Raw genomic sequence first — 22381 nt, forward strand, 5'->3', positions numbered from 1 at the left:
GGTGCCATTTTGGCCTGTCACTTCTGATCTTCTAATTCAGACCCCAGTGCGTAGAGTGTCCTGGTCAATTAAGATACAAAATAACAAGAGTTGGAAGGGACCTTGGAGGTCTTCTGGTCCAACTCTCTGCTCAGGCAGGGGGCTTATCCCATCCCAGTCAAATAGCTGTCCAATCTCTTCTTAAAACCCTCCAGTTATGATGCAACCCCATTTGCAAAAAGTTATCAAACACTTGTGCATGGAAATTTAAAACAATAGCAGAGAAGGATGGGAAGAGGCCAGCATTGAGCCAAAATGGACTGCTGTGTTGAAAGCCCCCAAATATGAGAAGGAAGAGAATAATAATAATAATAATAATAATAATAATAATAATAATAATAATAATAATAATAATACCAAACCTGTTCTTCCTCATTCAGGATAGAGATCAAGTGGGAATCTCTGGAGCTGCAAAAGTACTCAGCATCGTGCCAGGTTTTCCTTTCATTTGTTTTTGAAACATAGTAGAGATTCCAGCCAAAAAGCTTCCAGTTATCATAAATTTTTGATCCTTTTTTAAACAGAGCTTCTAAGAGGAATCAACACAAAAAGAAAAATATACGTTAGCAGATTCTGCGTTGAGCGATTTCAATTTTTGCTTCTAACTGCATCTGTGGAGCATCATTGGGGCTCTATTTTATTTTATTTTATTTTATTCGTGGTATTTAAAATACAGGGTATTATTGCATGAAAAATATTTATGCTACTTTCTAGTAGGTTATTTATTTATCACTGATATTTGTTTGTTTACATATATATAACCAACAAACAAAAGTTTTTTGGGTTCATCTATAATTTTTCACCTTGGAAGTAAGGTGGGCTAAAAGACCTAATTATGGCTAACAGTTCTATAGTTCATGTTTAATATCAAATATTCTGATCAAAGTTAGGTTTTGCACCATTGGCAGAAAGCAATTGCTGACAGTTGCTGAATTGGCAGTAAGTATTTTCATGCATCTGGGAACAAGTCGACCCAGACAGGGAGTTTCCTGTTATCATGCAAAAATATGTCCTGTGTTGTTTCTCTCTATGTCACACATGATCTATAAGGCGCTGACCATGTATATTCTTGGAATAGTAACCGATGACCATCTGGCATAGACATTTTTGGTTCCTCTCATTACCTTATATGCTTAGATACTGCCTCTACAGATGTTGACGTAATTTGCACTATAAATGTATGTCTTTAAGAACCTTTCGGGGTTCAAACTTTTTATGCTTGTTTGGCATGTTTGAACCTGCGCATTCAATAAACTTTTCCTATATTGCATCGCTTGGCTTCGTTGTCTCTTCTTTCCACTACAGAAGGGTCTTTTAAGAGATGCTGCTTTAAAGCAGCCTTCAGCACCAGGACGAGGAAGGAGGAGGAGGAGAGGAAGATGAAGAGGAGGAAGAGGAGGAGACATTCAGCATCAGAGCTTTAGTGTCTTACATTTGGGGGGGATAAAAGGTGAATTCATAGATGTTGAGGTGCATACAGATATTTATGGTCTACTTTACTACATTGGGGTAAAATGATAAATTATGACATAGCATTCTCTTTCAAAATTCACTTTCAATACTTACCATATTTCTTTTTGTCTGCAGCAAAGCCATCTTCAGATTCCTTGAACAGTTGTGGCATTCTTTCTACTAACCTTGAGACCTTCAGAGCTAAAACCAGATGTAATTCGAAGTTGGTTTCCTGTTCCACACTCAGAACAGACACTTGCAGGAAGAAACTGGCAGATTTAAAGGCATTGGAGTGGCCTCCCCCCTCCCTCTCCCCCAAGATCTAGGCAGCTGCTATGACAATTGGGAAGATAGGATTATTTCCGAGCAGTCGAGCATTTTGAGGTTTCTTTTTGAACTTCCCAGTTTGGCCAAAGAGACCTAGAATTACCTAAAGAAGAGAATATTTGTAACTCAGGATTGAACTGCAGGATCCGGAGTGGCCTCTGGGCTCTTGTTTTCTAGAGATAGTTCATTGCCCAACTAGATATTGTCTTTAGTGCTGAAGATGTTAGCTAGTTGGGTAATGACATTTCTCCAAAAAACCCATCCAAGCTCAGAGAGCACCAAGGACTCCACAGCCCTCGAATCCTCAGATGGCTCCCCCCACAGGTGCTGCTTAAGGTTTCAGAACTCAACCAGGGTTGCCACTTGCTGAAACTCTCAGAGTCAGCCGCATCCCAATTAGTGGACTTGTTGTCCCACTGCCCATCCCTTATCCTCAGAGCTGGCCTGTAAGTTCAACATCCTATTCTGCTGCCTTTTGAACTGTTACCCTTCCCCGGCTTTGCTCTTGTCTTTGGCTGTCCTAACAAACCCTCATTAAAAGCAGGCCAAGTTAGGTCCTTCCCCTCCTCATTCTAATCCCAGCTTACTGAGTTGGTATCACTTGACCTCCTTGCGGTGGTCAAAGACTTTGGGGGAAAGGTGAGAGTTGCTTTCAATAATTGGAAAAGTGAACTCTTTGGGGTTGAAGCAGAGGCAAACACTCGGCAAAGAGAAGCTGCCAGGAGGTGCTTCATAAGCCTCACTGTGGAGGGCAGAATAAGCCTAGCGCCGGTGTTGGACAAGATCCCTCGAACGAAGGAGTACCGGTAAGCCTTGTGTTATTTCTGTGCCAAGCAGAACTCAGCTCTTCTTACCAGCTCTTCCAACCACGAGGTTACTTGGCAGGATGCGCCTTTAGGAAAAAGGTCTCCTTTCCTCTTCCTTGGTCTCAAAATAGGATTGTGGTTCCAAACTAGTCAGGCCCAACTCAGGACCACCTTTTGCACTTACCATTCTCATTATGCTTGATCTTTTCATCCCTGACCCCAATGGACAAAGTAATCCTTAGCTTTTTCATAGGCTCTTCATAAGGACTCCAGTCTTCCGCAAGCATTGCATTGTCTAAAGCGATTAAGACGCACAGAGGTTATGAAGATGCCCTCTTGATGCTTGGACCACTGCAACAACTTCTGAAGAGCTTCACATGGGAGAAGGTTAACCCAGCGAGACTGGTTCCCCAGGGCCTGAGAAAGTTATTTATCCCCCTCGATGACTGTCACGCTAAGAGATGTCAAAAATTCAAGATGGAAGTTGGAACACAGTGCCTGACAAACAGGTGAAGTGTTAATTGTACCAATGTAGCCCCTATCTTGTCTTTTATGATGACACCTGTGGACATCCCTGCACACACTGGATGACAGAGCCGGCCTTGGGTTAGGGTTGGGACTGGCTTGGTTGATTCACTGATTGCTTAGTGCAGAGATGTCAAACTTGCATCATCATGGCATCATGTGACATATTGGGACGTTTCTCTCCTTCGCTAATCTGGGTGGGGTGTGGCCAGGATGTGACGCATCTGGCCTGCGGGCCACGAATATGACAGCCCTGGCTTAGTACATTTCCAATAATTATATATAGTCCATCAACAGACCCTCTTGTATTTGAATAATTTATTTCTATCTTGTGTATTTTATTAGGCAAAATGTGTTTATTGACATTTCATTAGATTTATGTGGCCATTAAGCATATTTGGACAACTTGTAATATCATTTAATCGTGCTATAGTCCATGTGTCCATCACACTTCCTCAGTGCATTTTGTGTTTTTTTTTAAATGTATATATTTAAGAAGCTTCTAGGTATTTAAGGCCTAGAGTTCACATCCTCAGACGATTTTCATCATCTGACCAAATGAGGATGAGCTTCTGTGTGCCTTTTCCTAAAATGTGTTGGTGAGAAACATCACAGGCATTCTGATGTTTTGATCCTGTGGACTAACACAGCTCTCCTACCATTGCTCAATATCTAAGCATTCCCTGAAGGAGAGAATTAGCCATCAATGACATCCATCATTGCCAAAATGACCCTGAACCTTTGATCAGAAGAAATGGGCTGACAGAGACAAATTAATTGATCGCCCCGAAAAGTACATAAAGTTCTAAATCCTAATGGGGTGGAATTTGGGGGAACTGAGACATTTCTAGATTACAGTTTGCTCCGCAAAGGGATTATAATTTGCATTGTTCATTTTGATTCAAGATGGGGCACATGCAGAGGTGGGTTCCTACCAGTTTGATCCGGTTCGGCCGAATAGGTAGTAAAAATCTGGCAAACCTTTCCGAACCAGTAATAATGACACCCTGGCCATGCTCCTGAACTGGTTTCCTGGTCAACGCTCACTCACCTCACCCGTTCTCTGCTTTGCAGCTTGCCTGCCTGAAGCACTGCGCCTCTGATCTGTCTGGCAGGTAAGCCTGTGAGTCGCGGCTTAGCTAGCTGCTTCTGCCCCCTTCCCCACGATCCTGCCATGCTTCCCTGCCTTCCACATGACCTTCCCAGTGTTCCTGTGGCCAGCTTGCAAAAGCAAGCAAGCGGAAAGCTGCGTGGAAGGCAGAGAAGCATGGCAGGACTGTGGAGAAGGGATCAAGCGGCCTACTCCCTTTCCCGTGGCCTTGCCATGCTTCCCTGCATTCCACGTGGCCTTATCGGCCCCGCCCCATGCCCGCTTTCCTCCTGAGGTCGGTGTCCATTCCAATCTGCCCAGTTGGTGGGTGGGTGGCCCTTGGTGGAAACACAGACACTGTTCTGGGACTGAGAGGGGCGGGGGAGGCGATACTGCAGGAGGGCTGCTACACATGCACCCACTTTTTTTCTGCAAAGGCAGAGCCCCCCCACCCCCCCGCTGCTGCAGGGCATTCCAAAGAGAGGAGGAGGAGGATGCTGAAAAGGCTGCCTTCCACCTGGGCCCACATGCCTCTCGTGCCGGCTCCTTGAGGCTTCGGGCTCCAAAGCAGCCCACTGGCTTCCCATCCAGTCACCTGCCTGCTCCTCGGCCATGGCCCCACTAACCACTGGTGAAGAAGTGGAGCAAGAGGCGGAAGCCGTGGCTGGGTGGGGGGCAGCCCCTCATGCAGGGAGCAGGCCATGCCCGAGTCTCCTTTCCCCCGGAGTGCCGGATTCCACAGGCTGAGTTCCCAGAGTAGCGCTGGCAGTCAGATGGGCCAATGTGCAAAGAGAGTAGGCAGGTGGCCGGGTGAGAAGCCAGTGCGCTGTCTTGGATCCTGAAGCACTGCGGAGCCGGCACGAGAGGCATGCGGGCCCGGGTGGAAGGCAGCCTTTTCTGCAGCATCCCTATCCCCTTTTTGGATCACCCTGCAACGGGGGGGGGGGGGGGCTCTTCCTTTGTAGAAATGGGGCGGGCACATGTGCAGCAGCCTCTGGATTTCCGCTTGTCCTCCTGGAGCATTTTCTTCCTTCTCCTGCTGCCGAAAGAAAGAACATCCCACCATCCTGCTGGTCCTGCATGGCGCAGTTCCGGGACAGCGGGATATTGTTTCTTTCGGCAGTAGGAGAAGGAAGAAAGTGCTCCAGGAGGTCAGGTGGTGTACATGTGTAGCAGCCCTGGGATATTTGCCTGGTGCCTACCCTCCTGGACCACTTTTTTCCCTCTCCCGCCGTCAAAAGAAAGAATATCCTGCCGTCCCGGAACTGCTCTGTGCAGGACCACAAGGATGGAAGGATTTTCTTTCTTTCTTTGAGTCTGGGGGGAAGTTTCAAACTTTTGCTTTTTACTGGGTGTAATTCCGGAATCTGGCCAGAGTCGAAACTATACCAAGACCGTGCCAATTTGATATGTTCCTAATAAGTAGACATTAAAGAAAGATGGATGCCTTGGATTTTATTTCTGGGGACATACTTGGAACCTTGACACCAGAGGTGGTATTCAGCAGGCAGAACAAGAATCAATGGATGGAAACCAATCAAGGAGAGAACCAACCTAGAACTCAGGAGAAATTTCCTGACAACAATTAATCAGTGGAACAGTTTGCATCCAGATGTTGTGGGCCCTCCAACACTGGAGGCTTTTAAGAAGAGAGTGGACAGCCACTTGTCTGGAATGGTGTAGCATCTCCTGCCTGAGCTGGAGATTGGAGTAGAAGACCTCCAGGATCCCTTCCAACCCTGGTAGTCTGGATTCCATGAAAAGATCATGTTCACGAAAGATAGTAGGGCCACCCAGCTTCTCTAGCTTCTAGGAAAGGAAAACATCATTTAGCAAGAAGAACTAAACTTACATGTTTGGACTGATGTTGCCAAGATGACTGTAAGGACTCCTGCGGTGATAGAAATCACGATCCACCAGTACTTGGTAGGGATTTTCATTATAGGACTTTGGTTCAGGTCTATCTTCTCATCAAGAGCTAGTTTGCCTGGGGGTTCTTCAGGCGCCATGGCTTAGAGATAAAGGGGAAGGAAACGCCAGTTAGATAAGACAGCAAGGGACAAAGGCCATACCCATAATCCACAATTATTGGAATGTGGGCATTGAAACCAAGACTCACAAATACTTAGCAGCCAGCTGGTTGCCCTTCCAGCATTGCAAGCATCATAGGAGATACAGACTAACTCACCAGGCAGCAGAGAACCTCGGAGCCTTCACAATGACAAAAACCGTCAGGAAGGCCACGCTTCTAAACTAGGAATGTGGGGTTCTGGCAAAGGCCAAGGACAGCTAAATGTCACCGGAAGGTCACAGATGGAGAAAGGACCATAAAAGTTGGGTATCAGAGTTCAAGAATTGAAGAACATCTGAATAAATCTACACAGAAAGATGGTTTGATGAAGTCCACCAATCCTAGATTCCGTTCTTGAGCCCTTCAGATAATATCAGAGGACTAAGGGGAATGCAGAGAGACTCCGTTTTGTCCATTTCTACTTCATGAGCTGCACTAGTTACTCTTGGACCTCCGGGTGTAATTCAAGACGTTTGAAGTCATTTAATAATAGGACCTGAGAATTACGGGACATAGGTTCCCCAACTTCAAAGTTGTCTATATCACCAGATCGGCTCAAGTACAGGGGTTTGCTTCAGTTGCCCTCTGGAGAAGGGAGAGAATAGCAAGGATTTAAGAACAATTGGCAGCAGGTCAGGAGCATGGATGCAGCCAAACCAGACCTTTTGAGCCAAAAAAACATTTCCACCCAAAGAAAAAGAAGGAGCCTCAGCCTCCTGACGAAGTGAGAACATTTCCTAGTCAGCTCTCCCACTGAAGGGGGACAGTTGCTCCCTCGCAAGGCACCATTTGGCTAACCTGTACCTCCTCGCTGAGAATCTCCTTAGGCAGAGTTGCTCTTGGCTCTTTGGTTACTTGACTTCTGCACGTGGAATCATGTGGATCGAATGCTCCCTCCTTCCTCTGGCCTGGCTTGTCTGCTTGCTCTTCTCTTCCAGGTGAAGGCACCCTCTTTCCTGTGACTCAAGCAGCCCTCAGCCAAGCACAGCTGTGGGGGGATTGTGATGGCACTGCCAAGGGGGCAGCCTTGCAGAAGCAGCCCTTGGCATCCCATAGCTCACATCTCCGGACTGGCCCTGGATAGTATTATGTCAGAGAAGTTGAGTAGATTTTCAGGAGCTTTGGGGGCTTCCTCCTGAGTTGTGAGAGCCAGTTTGCTGTAAGGGTTCAAGGCACCGGGCCAGGAACCGGGAGACAGAGAGTTCCAGTTCTGCCTTTGGGCCAATCTCTGACTCTCAACCCCAGGAAGAAGAAGGCAAGGCAAACACCACGAAAACCATGTGGACTTGCCCCATAGTTGCCAGGAGTCAAGACTGTCTCAAAGGTGTACACACACACACACACACACACACACACACACACACACACACACGGTTTCTTTATATCCACTGGATTACTGCAGTTGTACCCAGCAGCCTTTCAACAGCAACTCTTTAGAACGTCTCACTCTAATCTCACAAGGCTCCTATCAGTCAGAGAGGCTATTGTTACTCCAAATATATTTTCTCCCAGAATACCAAGTTATGGTACTTAGGGGGTGGGGTGGGGGACAGGATTTAAAGGAGCACAGCACATAACCTTTGTAGGTTCACTTGCAAGCAAGCTTGAATCTTAACTTTAAAAAAAAGAGATAATATTCTGTATATTTCCTAATTGCATCTGGTTTTTACATTCGACTAATTTCTTTTCCAAACTGATTTGGTCATTTCTTGCAATTCTGAAAATGTGCTTCATGGCCTTTGCAATGGACTCCGTTCTCTTCTGCCAGTCAGAGACTTTTAAACACCAGTAGAAGAAAATTCACTATGAAATACATTTGAAATTCACAAATTAAGGTGCTGGCTTCTGGGGGTCAAAGAAGGAAACCGAAGGCTAAGTGCTGAATGCTGATTGGGCCCAGCTTCCAGCCAATGGGGGAGAGGCAGAATTTGAATATTCTGCATCATAAAGGAATAAACTGTCAAAAACTGTCAGAAGGAAAATCCAGCTGAAGACATAAATCTGGTGAAGCTCATACTCACAGTTTAATTCTGGTAGTAGACCAAAAGTCCAGGGTTTGGGTGGGTATCCTGTTCCTATGCCCACTACCCTCAACTAATAGGGAGAGGGAATCGGGGAGAAAATTGGGTCGGGTGATAACGGCAGAAAGAAGGCAGAACCTGGAGAGGGAAGACAGGGACAGCAACGGGAGAGATTCGATAGAGAAAGGATTCACACACGCTCAAACATCCAAGAAAGAAGCCCAATGCAAGAGATTAGAACATCTTTGCCAACCTATGACTGGGAAAGCCCAATGAATATTGAGGATGATGTTATCCATTCAGTCATGTTGGACGCTTGGAGATTCTATGGGCCAGGTGGTCTCCCCACCTCTCCCGACCTTGCGCTGCTTCTTCCAGTTGTTCTGCTGTGGCTGGAGTCAGCTTTGGGGGTGTCCAGCCACTGTGTTCTTTGGCGGCCTTCTTTCCTAAGCGATAACTCTTCCGAAGATAATTGCCTTTCCAGCCGTTGCTTCTTGTTCTGCCTTCAGGTGCTTTGGAGAATAGTTTGACTCCCTCTTTTTTGTGGCAGCCCCTCAAATATTGGAAGACTGCCATCGTGTCATCCCGAGTTCTTCGGGATGACATGATTAGACTAGATATGCCCAATTCATGCAACTGTTCTTCATATGTTTTAGCCTCCAATCTTCTTTGTTGCCCTTTTCTGCACTCTTTCTAAAGTCTCAACTTCTTTTTTATATTGTGGCAAGCAAAAACTGGACGCCATATTCCAAGTGTGGTCTTACCAGGGCCTTATAAAGCCGTACTACCACTTCATACAATCTTGATTCTATCCCTCTGTTATTGCAAGGTGGGATTGCATTGGCTTTTTTGGCTGCACATTGCTGGCTCATAGGTCAGTGATTGCCCACTAGGAGGACCTAAATCCAGGAAAGGAGATATTAGCTAATTCTGAAGCTGTCTCCATTTTGCTGACCAAAATGTTTGCCTTTCCACTTACATCGATTCTCATAACTTGCTCCATTCTCCAGCTGTGCACATTGGGATCAGATGTTACATGCACCTATGAAGTAAAATGGCTCCCAAACCACCACCAGCAAAAGGTAAACTATCTTTTCTGCCATCTTCTCTTCAAAATATGTCATTATTATCGTCATCGGATGGGACCAAGCCAGGTTGATTCCAGAGAGAGTTCAAGCAGGAGATGTCATCCCAAGAGAACCCCCAGACTGGGCACGATGGGTAGCAAGTTGCTTTGGCTAGCGAGATGGGTGGCATATAAATTTAAATCAATAAATAGGTGCAAGTCGTCTTAAGACCAAAATTGGAATGTTCTCGCAACATGGCCATAGTCCAAATAAACCTAATCATGCCAGGATTAAGCCTGAATCTGTTCACCCCCATCTAGGCCCACACACTTTCCTGGCACTGGATCAGGACTTTGACACTGTCACTTGATATTCCTGGGGTCCAGAAGAAGAATATCACCAGTATATTGAAGATATTCTCACTCCACACTCTGTGGTCCTCGGTGTTCTCTGAGCATGGCTGTTTTCTTGCAGATGTTTCATTACCCAAATAGTGCACTGATACTGTTACCTAGTTGGGTGATGGAATGTCTACAAGAACACAACCAGACTCAGAGAGCACCAAGGATCCCACCCTCCTCTTTCTCCTCCTCGACTGGAATGGAATTCTCGCAGCTTCTCACCCGGTAAAAACAGGCTTCCTCATTAAGGCCGCCTGCTTGAATCTTTAGGGGGAGATTGGGCTTTTGGGGATAGGATTCTTGGGTGATGCATTCGGCTGGGGCCGATCCCATTTGACATATTGTAAGTCAGTTGGTTTTCTGTCTTTCTCTAGGTCCACCTCCAGCGAAAAAACCACCACGTAAGTACAGTATGCACCCAAAAATCCACGCTGTAGGTGGGGAGGCGAGGGCTGCATCTTGTTTGTTTTTGTGTTCTTTTTAATTAATTCATTATTACTTTGTAATTGTTCTTTTCATTTTTTTAAAAAAAACTGTTCACTTTGCTGGATGGTGGGCCTGGGTTTATCCCAGGATGTTTAAGCTCAATTACTGATCTGCAGAAGGCAACTAACAGTGCTTTCCTCCTCCTCTCCACAAACCCCATTCCCTACTAGCATTGATGATGTTCCCTAGTTGAGTCACGAAACATCTGAAAGAAAACAACCAAATTCATAGTTCTCCCACAACCCCACAATCCTTCTCCTCCTCCTCTCCTCAAAGCCCCCTCCCTTCTCGCACAGATGCTGTTACCTAGTTGGATAATGTAAGTTTCCCTGCAAGCAATCTATTGAGCTCAGAGAGTATCAAGGACCCTCAGTTTAACTCTGAGCCACAAATACTCCCATCAGCACTGATGATGTTACTTAGTTGGGAATGAAACATCTGCAAGAAAACAACCATGTTCAGGAACCTCCACGGATCCCACAGTCCTCCTCCTCCTCCTCCTCCTCCTCTTCCTCCTGCTCCTTGCTTGGAATGCAATTCCTGCAACTTCTCAGCCAGTAAACAAAGCTTCCTTGTTGTTGAGGCTGCCTGCTTGATGAACCTTTAGGCAGACATTCTGCTTTTGAGGATAGGATCAGTGGTGGGTTGCAGGCGGTATGCCCCGGTACGGGCATACCGGAGCCTGCCCGGAGCACCGGATACCGTTCCAGTACAGTGCTCGGAGGGCCCACCTGCCCACCCAAGCTCCTTACCTGCCTTTTAAGACTTCCGCGCTTCTGCGCACGGTGCGTACAGCACAGCTGGAGTGTCGCGGAGGCTCACGGAGGCGCTAAGACACGTCTGTGCATCCATGTGGATTCTGCTGGGCCTGTTCCAACTGTATCGGTTGGAATGGGATCCGGAACCCACCACTGGGTAGGATTCTTGGGTCATGCATTACCCTGGAGCTGATCCTTATTTTTTAAAAAATTCTTTTATTTATTTATGTAAAATACAAAGAAAAAACAGAAATAGGAAATGAAGGGAAGGAAAAGGAGTGTGTTTGTGGGGCTAGAATACAAGGAGAAAAAAAAATGGGGGGAGGCATTGACTTCCAACTCTTTTTAGCACAATACAACATAAAACTTTTTTGCCTTTTTTGCCTTTACACATCAATACTGTCTATAGCTGGCCATTGACAAATCTATCTGATTGACAAAACCAAAGCCAATTTGGCTAGGGTTAACTGCCTTTCTACGGTGGGTGTCTGGAACACCTAAGAACTTTTGTTGCCCAAGGCCAGCCATTGGTCTGCTGAGGGTGAACAAAGTTGGTCCCAGTACTTGTGCTATGTTACGGTGGCCGCTTTGGGCTGTTGGTCACATGACAGCACAGACTGTGGGCGAGTGGTGACGGCATGGGCTAGGATTAAGGATATCCAGGTTGAAGCCCATCCTCGGCCATGGAAACTCCCTGGGAGAAGGGAAGGGATGGGGAGAGGAGGGGATGGGGGGGAGGGAAGGGAACGTGAGGTGATTCCATCCCAAGAGAGTCAATGAGCAGTTGGGTCCAAGGCCCAAATCTATCGGTCGTTTCTTGGGCTGGATGCCTTGACCCTTCAGTGGTGTGTCCAAAGTCTCCCCCCTACTTACTCAGTGAAGCCTGGCATGGGTGTTGTGTGTATAATTTAAGGTGTGTAGGGCAGGTTTAACATCTCCTCCAAAGGTGAGCATTTCATGAAGGCTTCTTCATGAACAGGTTTGCTTGTTGAGGGCCCAGCTCTGGAGCAGTTGCACATTAAGCTCCCACAGCATGTGAAATGCATCATGAAGATAGTGTGATTCTTATTGTTACCTCTTCAGATCGTTTCTAATCAAGGCTTCCTTTCCAAAAAACAGGCAAGCCAACCAAATTTGAAGAATTCATCTCAGGCTACAATTGTGCAACACTTGGCGTACTCATGCTCTTCTGTCTGGTTTTGTACACCCTTTGGTATATCAGTTTATGTAAGTTTTTAATTTTATCCAAATAATGAACCAACTCTGAGGGTCTGTAATGGTATGTGGGAATGAGCTTGGGAGACAGAGGGAGAATCCAAAGCCAGACAATGGTTGGCAAAGACCCAAGTTAGCCTCTAGCTGCCATAGGAGCGTGGGAAACATCGCAGAAGAGACCCTCCCAAGTTTCTTGGGCTGTAAAGGCGAGGGGGGAGAGGTGGACTTTCAGATGCTGTTAATGTAGCCTTGCAGTAAAGTAGAAATGCAGGTAGCCTCAAGTTATGACCACAATTGATCCCAAAATGTCTTTTGCTAATCAAGGCAGTCGTTTGGTGAGTTTTGTCCCCCTTTACAACCTTTCTTGCCACAGTTGTTAAGCGAATCCCTGGGTTGGGGTTCCAAGTATCACCCCCCAACCAAAGAAGGCTCTGAGGCTAGGCATTCCTCAAGGATCCATTTTATTGAAGATATCATGTTGGTGCATCTGGGAAAACCCAAATCTGAAAGCTTCCAGGTTTTTCCCACCCAAATGAAATTCCAAGTCCCTGCCTAGCAGTGACATGCGGTGAGGTTTATGGCTGGTGAGGCACTGACACAGGGGTTTCAATTTTTTTTAGACTTGTGGACTTCAACTCCCAGAATTCCACAGCCAGGCATGCTCAGTTCCAATTTAAAGTGACAGCATTTTTCTCCTTTGTGAAATAAGTTTTCCTTCATTCTTTTTCTTCTCCCTCCCACTCCTTCCTCCCTCCCTCTCTCCCTCCCTTCCCCCTCTCTCCCTCCCTCCCCCCTCTCTCAAACAGACACACGCACACAGAGAAGTTGGATCCCTCTCTCTCTCACTCACTCTCAAACAAACACAAACACAGAAGTTGGATTGGATATATTTTCCAATGGCTTGAAAGCAGCTCCTCTGCCATACCCCCTCCCTCATTCCCCTGCTGCCTTCCGATCCGAGCCTTTGATTGCAGGTGGAGCCACGTTGCCTTTTCAAACTTGTAATCGGTGAAGCTGGGCTTATATACTTTTATCCAGCTGTGTGTATGTCTCTCTGTGTGTGTGTGTGTGTGTGTGTGTGTGTTTGAAAAGGCAACGTGGCTCTGCATGCAATCAAACTTTTTGAATTCCTCCCCCCTCCCCACACACGCACCTTTTCCAGCAGTTTCAGAGAGGATTTCAACTCTGCTCCTACCTGCCATCATGAAAAGAAAAAAAAAAGTAAAAGGAAAAAGGCAAGAACTCTGAGGTCAGACTGAGCTAGCTGCTCCCAGAGCCTCTAAAAAGCCTCTAAAAAACGCCCTTTACAGGAGGAAGGAGGATGACGTGCCTCATCTACATAAGGAATTTTTTGGCTTTTAACCCTTGTTTAGCTCTGCTCGAGTGATCATAGTCAGACTAAATGAGGCACCTCGTTCTCCTGGCGCCCCCTGTAGAGGGCACTTTTTTAGAGGCTTTTTTACACAGTTAAGCACTAAGCAGAGTCATCCACTGTGACTCTGGCAGCAACTACCTCCGCCTTTTTCCTTTTACATTTTCTTTTCTTTTCCTGATGACAGTGGTGAGGCCCTGCGTCCCCTGCCTCCCCTGCCTGCACGTCCCTGCTGCCTAGCACCCACCTGCCCCTCACATGGTTCAATCAGGCACCATCCCAACCGGAGATGCCTTACACCACTCCAGGTGCAGGGCAAGACGTCCTTGACTCTCTGAGAAAGGAATGTTATTTTGACAATATATCTCCCATACTCCATACAATCCCCCCTCCCAGTTTCCCACAGCCTTAACTGTGGCAGGACAGAAGGCCCACTGCAGAAGAGGGCTTCCAGGCCTGACACCCTGCAGCTGTTAACAATGGGTTGTTAATTGGATCTGGCTTCCCCTTTGACTCTGCTTGTCAGAAGGTCACAGACGGGGATGACTTGACCCCCGGACACTGTGACCGTCATAAATATCAGTTGCCAAGCCCCTGAATTTTGGTCATGTGACCACGGGGCTACTGCAACGGTTGCCAATCTGAAAAATGGTCCCAGATCTCTTTTAGTTGTAAGTTTGAAAGGTCACTAAATGAACCGCTGTAAGTAAAGTACCTCACAAGGCTGACCTCAAGTCTTTCAAGTCTGAAGGGTCATTTCTCCCCCGTTCCTTCACAGCCCAAGAAATGTCGATCATTTTACAGGATCAGGTAATGAAGGGTCATCTTCCCGCTCCCAAATCTCTCCCACCAAAATTGCAAAACCAGGTGATGCACAAATTGAAGAGAAACATTTAGAAAAAGTAATAAAATATCGTGATTTGCAGCTATGGTGGAAGAAATCAATGCTGTACCAATAGTAATGGGAGCCCTTGGAGCAAAACCCAAAGGGCTGCCTAGATACATGGACTTTGAACTTATTAGACCTGAATATCCTAACTTTAAAAAAAAAAAAAACCCACTCTGAGGAGCTTATATCCTCAGACGTTACTTTAGCAGCGCTTAGGTCTATGGTTAGGACTTCAATGGTTAACTTTTTTTACCAGCCCCAGACTGTGAATCAAATTGAAGATTAACCATAATAATAATAACAAGGATAAAGTTTCAAAACTTGTGTTAACAAACTATTATTTTAATTAACTTGTGGAAAATTTACCATGGCCTCTTATCTATCCCAAATCATCCCAAAAGTTAAGAGCAATTTGTCCTGGATCAAATATCCATGCTTGTTTCTTAATGCCATCTCTTACCAATTGTTGTCTAATTAAACAAAATAAATTCAATCCCCACAGTGGCCTATCTTCCTAGCAAAGTCCAAATAGAAGTGGTTTCCAGATAATAAATCGATTCCTCAATCTTCCTCGGCCCTTCCAAGGAAAAAACAATCGGTCACTTCTCCATTCTGTCAGGCTTCTGGTACTGTAAAAGAACGCAGGCTGTCTCGTTTATATCTCTCATTTGAGTGATCTTTAAAATATGCCGATATTTTAGCCATCTCGGCTAAGTTTGTAACTTTCAATGTCCATTCTTGAGTTGTAGGCAAGTCTTCCTTCTTCCAGTATTGCGCCATTAACAGTCTTGCTGCCGTTATTAGGTGCAGAATCAAGTTAGTCTCTACCACTGTAAAATCAGTACATATACCTAGTAAAAATAACTGAGGAGTGAACTTTATCCTTCTTTTAAAGATATTTTGCATAATCCACCATATTTTTATCCAGAATGCCTTAACCTTTTGGCAGGTCCACCATATATGATAATATGTAGCATCGAGGGAACCACACCTTCAACATTTAGGCTGTACATTCGGATACACAGAAGCCAGCTTTTTAGGATCTAAATGCCATCTATAGAACATCTTGTAAAAATTTTCTCTCAGGTTTTGAGCTTGTGTGAATTTCACATTTGTTACCCATATTCTTTCCCATGTATCCAACATTATTGGTTCTTCAATATTTTGAGCCCACTTTATCATACAATCTTTAACTAATTCTGTTTCCAAATCCATCTGTATTAATACATTATATATCCTCTTTATATGCATTGAGCTTTGATCTCTTATTTGTTTAAACAAATTATCTTCAGCTTGGATAAAACCAATTTTTTGATCTATTTTCCACCTGGCCTGTAATTGCCCATACTGGAACCATGTTTGAACTACCTTCTCCTCTTTTAATACCTCTAAAGATTTTAGTTGTAGTACCCCCCCTTTCCAAAATGAGAAGCTGTCTATAGGTAGTTCTATCCTGTTTTTGTGCTATGTTCATATTTTCAATTGCATGTCTAGGAATTGCCCACATGGGTATTTTGTCATTTAATTTATATTGGTATTTTTTCCAGACCCGCAGTAAAGCATTTCTTAAAATATGACTTTTAAACTTCTTATCCAATTTTTTGTTGAATAACAGGTAAGCATGCCAACCATATACCAGATCGTGTCCCTCGATATTCAGTATTCTATCATTAGTTAAATGAGTCCAATCACTAATTACAGATAGCGCCACTGCATCGTAATATAATTTTAGGTTAGGTAATTTCAAGCCTTCTCTCTCACGTACATCTTGCATTATTTTCATCTTTACCCTCGGCTTCTTTCCTGCCCATACAAATTTGTTGATACCCTTCTGCCATTCTAAAAGGTTCGCATCTTTTTTAAGTATAGGTAACATTTGGAAGAGAAATAAAAATTTTGGTAAAATGTTCATTTTCACTGCCGCTATCCAAAGATAAGTGCAATTTATCCCATTTTTTCATCTCTATCTGTATACTATGCCAAAGTGGTTCATAATTATGCTTATATAATTTCCCGTTTGAGGTTAAAATATTGACTCCAAGATATTTGATTTTTTTGACCACCTCACATCCTAGCATCCCTCCTAGTTCTTCCTTTTGTTTAGTATTCATATTTATAGCTAATATTTTGGTTTTTCCTAAATTTATTTTAAAACCAGATACTTGACCATATTGATTAATGGTATTCATTAAAACCATACTAGATTCCTGCGGTTGTTCCAATATTATAACCAAATCATCCGCAAAAGCGCGCACTCTGTATTCTTGCTGCCTAATCTTGATCCCTTTTAGACCATCCAAGCCCCGTATTTTATTCAACAATACTTCCAAAGTTATAATAAACAATAGCGGGGACAAAGGACAGCCCTGTCTTGTACCTTTTCCAATTTGAAAAGAGTCTGTTAAACTTCCATTGACTATAATTTGTGCTGTTTGGTGTTGGTATATTGCTTTAATTGACTGTAAAAAATTATCTCCTATCTGCATTTTTTGCAATATCTTCAACAGAAATTGCCAATTAACTCGATCAAAGGCCTTCTCAGCATCCAAGAATATAAACGCAGCAGGGATCTGGTTGTTCTTTCCCAAATATTCTAATGCATTAATAATTAATCTGACATTACTTTTCATCTATCTGCCCTGTATAAAACCTGTTTGGTCAGTGTGTATCAATTGTTGAATAACCAGCATTAACCTATTTGCTAGTATTTTAGTAAAAAATTTATAATCTACATTAAGTAATGAGATAGGTCTATAATTTTTTGGTTGGGTAGTATCTTGATCTTCTTTGGGTATCAAAGATATAAACGCTGTCTTCCAAGATGGAGGCACTTTACCTTCTGTTTGAATCTTATTAAATAATTCTCTAAGAGGTTCTACCATTTCTAACTGTAAATTTTTATAGTAAACCGCTGTCAAACCGTCTGTACCTGGTGCTTTCCCTAACTTTAATTGCTTAATTACCTGCAAAATTTCCCCCGAGGTTATTGGTTGATTCAATTTTTGCCTGTCTCTTCTTTAACTGAAGGTATTTTCTCTTTATCTAAATATTTGTCTATATCTAGACCATTAATTTTATCCCCTTTATACAATTCTGTAAAAAATTCCCGAAATACCTTTTGAATCTCTTCCTGTTGAAACACCTCCTTCCCTCTGTAAATCAGTTTAGATATATTTTGAGTTTTCCTTTTTTTCCTAATCTGATAAGCTAACCATCTGCCAGGTTTGTTTGCGTTACAAAAGGTATTGTGTTTTGCATATAATAAATTAGTGGCTACCTGGTCAGAGATCAACATGTCAAATTGAGATTTTAATATGGTGATTGCTTCCTTAATCTTTGTATCGCCTGGATTCATTGTTAACTCCAACTCTTTTCTCTTAATTTCCTCTTCCAATTCTGTTCATTTTAGCCCTTGTTTATATCTATGTGTTTTATTTATATTCATCAGCACTCCTCTCATATATGTTTTGCTTGCATCCCATACGAATTCCATAGATGTACCCTTATTCATATTCAAAACGAAATATTCAGATAACAATTTTTTACAATCATTAATATACTTTTCATATCTAAATAAGTTTTCATTCAATCTCCAAGACCCTCTTGCCTGCACTACCCTTCCCAACTCCATCCAAACTGGGTTATGGTCCGAAAGGACCCCAGCCACAATCTTTGTCTTCTTGACCCTAGAAAGCAAATCATTAGTGATTAGTATAAAATCAATCCTTGAAAGGGATTGATGTCTATCAGAGAAGAAAGTGAAATCATATTCCTCTGCATTTCTTTCTCGCCAAATATCTCTCAATTCAAAGTCGTCCATCATGTCAAAAAAAGGTTTGGGTAGCTTTGCTCGCATCTTAGTATTTGGGCGAGAAGTCTTCTTATCTCTCTTAGTGTCTATTACACCATTCCAATCACCCAATAGTATACAGGACCTATAGTCCCACTGTACTAATTTGGCATGAAGATTTCTATAGAATCCATCTTGCTGTTGATTAGGAGCATAAATTCCCAAAAGTAATGTCTTTTTCCCTTCTAGGATTAGGTCTAAAGTGATATATCTTCCGAAGGGATCTGCTTCAATTAATTCAGCTTTCATGTCTTTTCTTAAGTATACAACTATACCATTCTTCTTTTCCATAGCAGAAGCTACAAAATGTTGACCAAGTTTTGAGTTAATCAGATATTTTGGATCAGTTGATTTGATATGAGTTTCTTGCAAACAAATTATGTCATTCTTAAACTGTTTGAGATAGTTAAGTATTTTCTTTCTCTTCTGTGGGGAATTCAATCCATTGACATTCCATGTTAAGATCCTAGTTGTCATCTTTGGTTGGCTGAAGCATTTTTAGAGCTTCCTGCATGGCCTGTTTAACCTTAGGCCTAGCTCCTCCCACTGCTTCCAGACTTGTTATTGTAGCTCCTTGATCGATGGCCGGTGATTGTTGATGTTGTTGCCTTTTAGCTTGTTTCTCCATTCATCTAGTAATCATATGGCTAGGTCTTTGTTCCATAACACCTTGCGCTTCTAGAAGAGAGAGATGCTCCATCTTATCTGATAGTTGTGTAGTTTGCTGTCTGTCCTGTCCTTCTTGTGGTCTTTCTCTAGGTCCAGATGATGCAGGATATTATGGTAAAAATCTCGGGCTTTCCATACAGAGTTGAGGCGATATCTTTGCCTATCAAATGTAAGTATAATGCCAAATGGTGCGTCCCATCTATACTGTATCTGACGGTTTCTGAGTTCTTCGACTAAAAAAGCGTAGTCTCTCCTGGCTCTTAACATTTGATGTGGTATCTCTTTCAAAACAATCAGGTCTTGACCGCCAATTTGGAGCTTAGTGTTATAAGACTCTTGTAGTACCATGTTTCTAAGCTCTCTTGTAGTGAAGTATATAACAATGTCTTGAGGAAGCTGTTTCTGCTTTGCTATCCAGGAGTTAACACAATAAACTTTGTCGATCTGCCAGTCGAGCTTAGTCCCTGGTCTTCCCACCAAGCGGTCAAAGGCTTCTGATAGGATCTGTTTCAGGTTCTCCTGTTTCTCTTCACGCAGCCCCCTTACTCTTAATGCCAGCTCCATTTGTCTATACTGTATCATAATAATTTCTTTTTCAGCATTTTCCACTTTTTTTCCACCACCTCTGTTTTCAATGTCAAGTTGGTATTAGCCTCATTAAGATCCTCTAGACCAGTGTTTTTCAACCTTTTTTGTGCAAAGGCACACTTCTTTTCATGAAAAAAATCACGAGGCACACCACCATTAGAAAATGTTAAAAAAATTTAACTCTGTGCCTATATTGACTATATATAAGGTGTTTTTCCCACGGCACACCTTACACTATGTCACGGCACACTAGTGTGCCGCGGCACAGTGGTTGAAAAACACTGCTCTAGACTATCTTCAATTCTGGAAACATGTTCTGTCAATACAGTTACAAGTCCCAGCATTTCATCTTTAATTTTAACAACCCTGGCATCGATTTTCTCATACAACTCCTGTTTAAGTCCTTTTATTTCCCCTTTTATTTCTTCTTTTCCCTCCTGTTTTATCTCCTGTTTTATCTCCTCTTTAAGATCTTTAAGTTTATCTTCCATTTTAATTGTCTGTGCGTTGAGAGCCACACTTAATTCACTCAAGAAGAATTCTTTCGTTAACAAATCTCCAGCAGGGGGCGTAGGGAGCGGAGGCTGCAATCTTGTGCCAGGCACTGGGGATGTGCCCCTGGGAATAGAGGGCGACGGTTTCGGATTAAAATTTGGTTTTGAGGCCATTCCAAATTTTATCTTCCAGCAATTAATAAAACTCTGCTGCCTGACTGTGCAGCTATAAGTAAAGATGCTGAATTTCTCCCTTTACTTTGAAATTTGAGGCTTGGCAAAACTTTACTAAGGATTTCAGAAAATAAGCATTGTAACAAGACAGTTCAGCAGATTCATCACCATTTAAATTCCAGATAAGCAAGATTAATGAGAGAAAGGAAGTCTTGTAAAAATGAAACTAATTAAAAAGTTTCTGCTGGCCGATTGTGAAACAGGGTGATAAGACACTCCTTTGAAGTTTTAGAGTTCTGTAGCATTTAACAAGGAGATTAAGAAGATAATCATTGTTACCGGAGAATCCAGCTGGCTCGGCGCCGTTTTAAAAGCCTCTAAGTAAATAGATTTTCAGAGGAAGATCTTGTAAAAAAAAAAGAAGAAGCTAGGATCTTGGTAAACAATTAATGTTCTCGTAAACGGATTCAGCTCGTATTAAAATCAAATAAATCAAAGCAGTGAACTGAGTGGGAGAGATCTTACTTTGTACTGCACAAGGCAGTTTGAAGTTCCCAGCACGGACACTGTTCGGCTTTGGGCTGGCCCCCCTCTCAATGCAGACACAGAAGCTGCAAAAATCGAAGGGCATTTGCCAGCAAAACTATATCTTCTTCCCTTCTTGCCTGAAGGATAAGAAACCTGTTAAGACGTCAGATGGATGATCATCTAAACAGATACGTGACCAGGAATTCGGGGGCAGCTAATTTTAAGCTGCCACCATCTCCCAGGAAGTCATTTTTTCTGAAAAAATGGATTGACTATATACAAAATAAATACGGGACCAAGAAATTCCAGTTAGCCTATGCTCAAGATCAGAAATGATTTAAATTGTTTAAAGTTAGCTCAGCAAGAAGAAGCTAAGATCAATGTAGAGATGTCATTAATTTCTTTATCTCTTTTTTCTCAATAGATTTTAGACTGTGTTTGTTAAAAATCCATACCATGTACGGGTTCTGGGAAGTCGGGGGGGAGGAGGAGGGGGGTGGGGGGAGGGTGGAGGGAGGGAGGGGTATACATTAGGCTAGACAAGAATTTGGTGGCAAACTAGAACTATTTTGACACACAAAAAATTGTACTTCGATGTCTTACTGATTGAGGAATGATGAAATGTTTGTTTTAAAAGAAATAAAACTTTTGAACCGGGAAAAAAAAAAAAGAAAAAAAAAAGAACGCAGGCTGGAACTTCAAAGAGGAAAGGTTTATAGAAGGGTTTTGCCATTGCCTCCTTCCTAGGGCTGAGCCAAAGTGACTGGCCCAAGGTCACGCAGACGGTTTCGTGACCAAGGTGGGAGAAGATTACATGATCTCCTTCTTTCCAGCGTGGTGTCTCAATTCAACTTATTATTATATGGTAATTAAACCTCTCCTTCAGGTGCTGTTGAAAAAGCAAAACGGGATCCACTTCGGTATTCAGTCGCACAAATTAGAAGATTTATGATTACACAGGATGCTGCATATGGTGATCTTAATGGTAAGTAAAGAGTTCCACTCTAAACGTTCAAATGCATTCCTGTCCCCAAGGCCACCAAGCCCATTTTCCTTCCTCTAGCTAGATTGGTGGGTTACATCGGAATGGAAGGAGCATTCCCATCCATCTGCTGCTGGCCTTGAATTCTTCTCCAAGTGACCTCCAAACTGGTTCTGCAGAAGAATCAGGAGCTATTCGAAAGCCCAGCTCTGTCCTGACAGTAAATAAATTGATTGGCAATCTACTGACGGCCAGGAAACAAAATCTAATCAAAGCATGAGGGAGCCAACTGGATGAAGCCCAAGCCAAGGGTGAACAGGGGAGGAGATCCATTCATTCGTTGCTAACCTCCAACCATCCACCAACCCGATGCCAGTCAGCAAGTCACAAGATTTAGGTCATGATTCTGAAAGGCCAATCTTGCCATGATTCTCTATGGTTGTGTAAGATTTGCCTCCAGGGACCTCGTAATGGGATCCTTCCTGGGAAGAGGGGAGAAAAATACTTCCTAGCTGCAGAGACTGACAGACCGCTTCAGAAGACTGTTTCATGCATGGAAGGAAGTGGGCTCTGGATA

General features: G+C 43.3%; 1 long non-coding RNA gene across 1 annotated transcript in view; it reads right to left on the reverse strand.

The window, feature by feature from the left end:
- LOC116513026 overlaps positions 1-541 on the reverse strand; it is a 1959-nt gene extending 1418 nt beyond the window's left edge. The window contains exon 1 of the long non-coding RNA XR_004255956.1: positions 402-541. This is a non-coding gene — a long non-coding RNA (uncharacterized LOC116513026). The remainder of the gene's footprint in view (positions 1-401) is intronic.
- Between the last annotated feature and the right edge of the window lie 21840 nt (positions 542-22381).

The sequence above is a fragment of the Thamnophis elegans genome, chromosome 9 (assembly GCF_009769535.1).
Source record: "Thamnophis elegans isolate rThaEle1 chromosome 9, rThaEle1.pri, whole genome shotgun sequence".
Lineage (NCBI taxonomy): Eukaryota > Metazoa > Chordata > Lepidosauria > Squamata > Colubridae > Thamnophis > Thamnophis elegans.